The sequence below is a fragment of the Capricornis sumatraensis genome, chromosome 9 (genome assembly GCF_032405125.1).
Source record: "Capricornis sumatraensis isolate serow.1 chromosome 9, serow.2, whole genome shotgun sequence".
Lineage (NCBI taxonomy): Eukaryota > Metazoa > Chordata > Mammalia > Artiodactyla > Bovidae > Capricornis > Capricornis sumatraensis.
Window position 1 is genome coordinate 41116293 of NC_091077.1, and position 7375 is coordinate 41123667.

At 35.8% G+C, this 7375-nt stretch overlaps 1 pseudogene; it reads right to left on the reverse strand.

Annotated features, from left to right (window-relative positions):
• Positions 1-265: 265 nt before the first annotated feature.
• On the reverse strand, positions 266-6077 carry LOC138086251 (olfactory receptor 14A16-like; annotated as a pseudogene).
• Between the last annotated feature and the right edge of the window lie 1298 nt (positions 6078-7375).

Here is a 7375-nt window from a genome sequence, read left to right on the forward strand (position 1 = left end):
TCTGTCCATGGGATTTTCCAGGCAATAGTCCTGGACTGGATTGCCATTTCCTTCTCCAGGGGATCTTCCCAACCCAGGGCTCGAACCCAGGTCTACCACATTGTAGACAGATGCTTTACCATCTGAGCCACCGGGGAAGTTCCCATGGGTCTAGGTAATCTTGGAGATTAACACAAGAAATCAGCCAGATCCATCCTGTACTTATACAAATATTAAGAAGAAAACTGCCCTTATTCTTGGAGAAAGATAAGGATATTCTCCTTTGTCAGAGCTTTCTAGTGAGCGAGTTATCTAAACCTGTCTTCATGGCCTTGTTTCTTAGGCTGTATATGATGGGATTAAGGAAGGGGCAGTAAAATATAGAAGAAGATAAAATGAGATCAGTGAATGATATAGACCCTAAAATAGGCTTTAAGTATCCAATAAATGCAGTTAAGAGAAAAAGTGCACTAACTTCCAAGTGTGGGAGGCAAGTAGAATAGGCTTTGACTTCGCATCTGTAGACGGAATCATTCTGACAGTAGAGAAGATGTAGAGTATAACATTATGATGCGCATAAAGCAACATAAATCCAGGACTGCATTAACAAATATCAGCACAATTTCTGCAGTTATATTCTTCAAGCAAATAATAGCTAACAACTGGGGAATATCACAGAATTGTTGGATCTTGTTGAGCCCACAGTAAGATAAAGAAAATGTTTCTGCTGTGTGCATAACAGATAGCAAGCCACCACTGAACCAGGATAGAACCACCATCTGGACACATGTGCCTCTGTTTATAATGACTTCATAGTGCAGGGGATGGCAAATGGCAACATAGCAGTCAATGGACATGCCTGTGAAGAGAAATCATTCTGCCACTGCTGAAGAAGGCACCAGAAACACCTGGGTGACACAATTAAGAAAGGTGATGGAATTCCTGTGGGTCAAAAAGTTGACAACAGTTTTGAGCACAACAACTGAAGTGAGGTAAATGTCAAACGGGGACAAATTTCTTAAGAAGTATGTGGATGTGTGGAGGCATGGGTCTAAGGATGTTATTGAACTATGGTGTTGGAGAATACTCTTGAGAGTCCCTTGGACAGCAAATATATCCAACTAGTCCATCCTAAAGGAAATCAGTCCTGAATATTCATTGAAAGGACTGATGCTGAAACTCCAATACTTTAGCCACCTGATGTGAAGAACTGACTCATTTGAAAAGATCCTGATTCTGGGAAAGATTGAAGGCAGGAGAAGGGGATAACAGAGGATGAGATGGTTGGATGCCATCACCAACTCAATGGACGTGAGTTTGAGTAAGCTCCAGCAGTTGGTGATGGACAGGGAAACTTGATGTGCTGCAGTCCATGGGGTCGCAAAGAGTCAGACACGACCAAGCAACTGAACTGAACTGAAGGATGCTATAGTGAAAATGAGGTCATTCCCCATTAGAGCTGCCAGGTAAATTACTATGAAAAACCCAGCTTGTAAGAACTGAAAAATCCATGGGCCAGAAAAACGAAAGATAAGAAATTTGGATACCGTGGAGATATTGTTCATTCTTGATGAAATATTCTGCATTAAGAAAAAATAAAAAAGTTTGATTAAAGGTCGTAAATCCTAAATATAGTTAATATTACCTCAGCATGGGGTCGCTGAGGGTCGGACACAAATGAGCGACTTCACTTTCACTTTTCACTTTCACGCATTGGAGAATGAAATGTCAACCCACTCCAGTGTTCTTGCCTGGAGAATCACAGGGACGGGGAAGCCTGGTGGGCTGCCGTCTATGGAGTCACACGGAGTCAGACACGACTGAAGTGACTTAGCAGCAGCAGTAGCAGCAGCATACCTGAAAAACAACAACTCTAATAAGTGTTCTTATTTAATGATCATCTTTTTAATTAATGTGTTGAGTGCATGTGTGAGAGACAGAAGTAAAAAATAATTTCAATGGTATATCTTCTCCATCAATATAAGCCTATATATTAATCATATACTTTATATGTACTTTATGACATTTTTTTCAGTTTCTCTTCCTGTGTCTACAAACTGTTATTATGCTATGCAACTATATAACAAATTGTTTCAGATTCTCAGCATCAGTTCAGTTCAGTTCAGTCACTCAGTCCTGTCCAACTCTTTGTGACCCTATGAATTGCAGCACTCCAGGCCTCCCTGTCCATCACCAACTCCCAGAGTTCACTCAGACTCACATCCATTGAATCAGTGATGCCATCCAGCCATCTCATCCTCTGTCTTCTGTCCTCTGTCCTCTGTCTCATCCCCTTCTCCTGCCCCCATTCCCTCCCAGAATCAGAGTCTTTTCCAATGAGTCAGTCCTTCTCATGAGGTGGCCAAAGTACTGGAGTTTCAGCTTTAGCATCATTCCTTCCAAAGAAATCCCAGGGCTGATCTTCTTCAGAATGGACTGATTAGATCTCCGTGCAGTCCAAGGGACTCTCAAGAGTCTTCTCCAACATCACAGTTCAAAAACATCAATTCTTTGGCACTCAGCCTTCTTCACAGTCCAACTCTCACATCCATACATGACCAATGGAAAAACCATAGCCTTGACTAGACGGACCTTAGTCAGCAAAGTAATGTCTCTGCTTTTGAATATGCTATCTAGGTTGGTCATAACTTTTCTTCCAAGGAGTAAGTGTCTTTTAATTTCATGGCTGCACTCACCATCTGCAGTGATTTTGGAGCCCCCCAAAATAAAATCTGACACTGTTTCCACTGTTTCCCCATCTATTTCCCCTGAAGTGATGGAACTGGATGCCATGATCTTCGATTTCTGAATGTTGAGCTTTAAGCCAACTTTTTCACTCTCCTCTTTCACTTTTATCAAGAGCATAATAGAATCCTAATTTACATATGAATTAAAGTAAGAGAAAGATATGGAATATACAGTGATGCTATGTCACATCTTATATCTATTTGTCTTTTTTTTTTGTCTTTCAATCAATTGATTGTTTGACATAATTATTTGCTCCGATTTTTGTCTTAAAAATAAATTAATAACATAATAGGAATTCTTCTCTCTATGTTAAATTTGCTTCCTTTCTACACAACTCCAGGCTTCCCAGATGGCACTAATGGTAAAGAATCTATCTGCCTACAAATGCAGAAGATGCAAGAGATGCAGATTTAATCCCTGGTTTGGGAAGAAACCCTGGAGTAAGGAAATGGCATACCCCACTCCAGTATTCTTGCCTAGAAAATTCCATTGGCAGAGGAGCCTGGTGGGCTACAGTCTGAACTAACTGAGCATACATACAACTCTAATCTTTTCTTATATCTTCTAAGATTTTAGATTATTGAATAATGGATTAAATGTCATATTCCAGAATTTTTTCTTTGGGCCTTTTGGGTTTCTGTACATTCTCCCTTGACATTCTCATATCGTTTTGGTTACCCAGTTTTCACCTTTTTAAATTCAATTCATTTATTTTTAAAATTCATCTGCCTAGATAAATAATAGAAAGTTAGAAACAAATATAAACTCACACATATGTTTACTAGGTCATACTTCAATATATTACTATAAACATGGAAATATAAGAAAAGCTAAATTTCTGTCTACAAAACTACATTTCCTTTCTCTATATTTTAATTCCCAATGTCATTTTTCTCACCCCTAATGTGTATGCTTCCTAGATGTCATGAGCTCTTTCCAATGTTTTGCCTAAGTATAACTCCATATTAAAATGTAAATTCTGTTTTCTTCTCTACTTGATTTAAAATCTGTCTATCCATTGGTAGGGAAGATATAGATAAATGAAAACAAAGCTGTAGACATAGGCATAGATATAAATATACATGAGTACATATATTTAGAAGCACATATTTATAAGTTTATCTCTCTATCATCTGTCTATTTATTAATAGTCTTACCTCAACATATTTCTGGTTTAATTTTTAATGCCATAAATGAAACTATTATCTCTGGCCTGTCTTTCTCACTCAATGATCAATAATTATTCACCCATACCCATTCAAGAATTCAATTAATAAAACTGAGTAAAATAGATAAGAAAATAGAGTTATTTTAAAAAAGTTGGGTGAACAAATTTAGTGTAAAATGCTGAAATTAATTGACATCTCTGATATGTGTGTATCCTTTCTTCAGTGCATGATTTTTATTAAAATATACTTTTGTGTGTTTTGTGATTACATTTATATATATATATGTATATATATATTTTATTTCCCAGATTGGCTAGTGTTATTATATTTTCCCTTAATGTCATCTAACATCTCTCCTACTCTCTGTCAACCTGTCTCTAAGATACATAGATAGATCTCCTGTTTTCATACTTTGAATAATGTAGATAAAAATTAAGTGAATATAAAATATTTGTGATGGGATATTTGGAATGCAATGTATTTCCTCTTATACTTTATTAGAAAAAATTACCTAAAACTAATCATTTCCAAATTATATTCATTTAAGTGTTATCAGATTTAACAAAGTGGAAAGACATAGTTGAACTATAGTTGAGCTTACATTTTAGAGGCTCAAATGCATAGAATTCCAAAATACTTTAAAAAAATCTAACCTCCATATCTGTATTGTATAATTCAAAGCAATACTTTACATAAATAAAAACTAAACAAAGCTAATTGATAATTACTATAGTAATTATTTGCTTCCTCCAGTAGTATCCAGTACATTTTAGTGGTAACGCATTGCCAACTTATATATAACTATTTGATCTCTCACTTCAGCATTTTACTTATTTTCTTTTCTATTTTTTTTATTGTGGTTAATTTACCTAATATTTTCAACTGATTTTTCATTCATTACAATGAATCAGAATGCTGTTGTGCATTACAAAGAAGTTATGTAAATAAAGAATTACAAAGACTAATATGTCTTTTGTATATGAGCTCATTTTAGATAGAGAGATACTGAAAACTTCTCTGTGGCCTATACTTAGCAACTCATGCTTTAGAGATATCAAATTAAGTATTATTACAGAAGAAACTTTCTAACTACAGAATTTAAATAAGACTTTTTTTGCAGGCTTCTCATATTCTGACTGAAATTATAATCAGCAGTCAGAATGAAAGAAAATAAAACTCACTAAAGTATCTGTTCTATAGAAGATGAAAGAATACAGCAGGCTTCATGTCATTGTCACTGTTCAAATTATTACTGATGAATCATCCAGATGGACAACACTAACTTTGACTTTCAAATATGAAAAATCTCTTTTCCTCTCCAAGAGGCACTATACTTCCTGTGAGCAAACATATTTGTTGGTGAGTGAGCAACTGAACCAACCAACCAACCAAGAGATTAAGAATGGTGATGATTTTATATCTGCTGCCCATGTCCCAGTGGCTTAAAATTGGAAATATTCCAAACAGAGAGGCTGCCACTTTTGTTGAAATTGGCTGATCTGTCCCTTTCAATTATGAGACGAATCTTGGCACTATCTGATATGAAGAAATTAAGTACAACAACTGACTTTTCCTTACCAATAAGTAATTTCAAAGGCTTCCCTTGTGGCTCAGACAGTAAAGAGTCTGCCTGCAATGTAGGAGACCTGGATCCCTTCCCTTCCCTGGGCCTGGAAGATCCTCTGGAGAAGAGAAAAGCTACCCAGTTCAGCACTCTTGCCTGGAGAATTCCACGGAATGAAGAGCCTAGTGAGCTAAAATTCAAATACTGGCATGTAATCAAGAGTCCCCATAATTAGTAAGAAGGTATTTAAGGAACATACTTATCCTATCATGCACTGAGCTGATACAGAAGAGAATATATGTAATTAGCATGTTCCCAGGTATTGGTAATGTCACTCATAGAGAGCACATTATGTGCAAAGTCACTTCAGTTGTGTCCGACTCTTTGAGATCCTATAGACCTTAGCCCATCAGGCTCCTCTGTCCATGATATTCTCCAGGCAAGAATACTGGAGTGGGTAGCCGTTCCCTCCTCCAGGGGAGCTTCCTGGACCAGGGAACAAACTCGTGTCTCTTACCTCTGCTGCATGGGCAGTTGGGTTCTTTACCACTAGCACCACTTGGCAAGCCCTGCAGCACAAATATATTTTTATTAGTTTCTTGAAATAAAAAAGCCATATTTGCATTTATAATGGTAAGATATCAGTCATATTTTCTCCTAATACTAGCAAATACTTGATTCTGTTGAGTGAAACCAATCAATCAATATCATAGAGTCAAAGCCTTCAATTTGTACATGCAATGTAGCACACAGAAAGTGACTTAACCAACTAAACATTGGTTTACTTATACTTTGGTAAAAAGAGCATAATAAGTTAGCTGGAATTTAATTAGTGTTCATTTGTGATAGACTTTCATGTATACAAATTCCTTGAGACGAAAGTGTATGCAAACATTCATTTTTGTGATACCTAAGTAAATTTCAATCCAAATACTGAAAAATGTGACTTTTTTTTTTATAAAAGATTAGCAAATAAGTTAAATATTTTTAACAATGTCATCATTACTAAGCTGCCATACAAGAAATGCAAAACAGAGTTTTCAAGTTGAAATAAAAGGAAACTAGTTAGTAATATGAGAACATGTGACTGTATAAATTTAAAGATAAATATAAACATATAAACACATTCTGCATAATACTGTAATGGTTACATAAAATCATTATTAGCTGTAGTATAAATATTAAAAGACAAAAGTATTAAATAAAGTTGTAGCTACAGTAATTAATAAGGGCACAATAGAGAAATATGAATGGTAATACAAAAAAATAAAATATTTTATTTTATTATTCTTTTTAATTTTTATTTTTACTTTATTTTACTTTACAATACTGTATTGGTTTTGCCATACATTGACATGAATTTTAGAAGGCAGTAAATATGCTGTGCTTAAAGTTAAGTTGTTATCAATTTAGAATAGATTGTAATGATGTCTGTTTCAAGATGTCAGAGTAGAAGGACATGTGCTCATCTCCTGTGGGAACACCAAAATTGCAACTAGCTGTTGAACAACCATCTACAGAAGGATGCTGGAACACACCAATAAAAGATGCCCCATATTCAAAGACAAAGAAGAAGCTGCAGCAAGATGGTAGGAGAGCTGCAATCACAGTAAAATCAAATCCCATACCAATCAGGTGGGTAACCCACAAACTGGAGAACAATAACACCAAAGAAGTTCTCCCACTGTTGGATAGGATCTGAATGCGAATGACAGGCTTCCAAGCCTGGGGATATGATAAAATAGAATAGAGTAAAAGAAATGAAGACAGCCTAAGAGACCTATGAGACAACAGTAGGCACACTAACATTCACACTATAGGAGTCCCAGAAGGAGAAGAGAGAGAAAGGACCTGAGAAAATGTTTGAAGAGATAATAACTGAAAACTTCATTAATATGGGAAAGGAAATAATCAG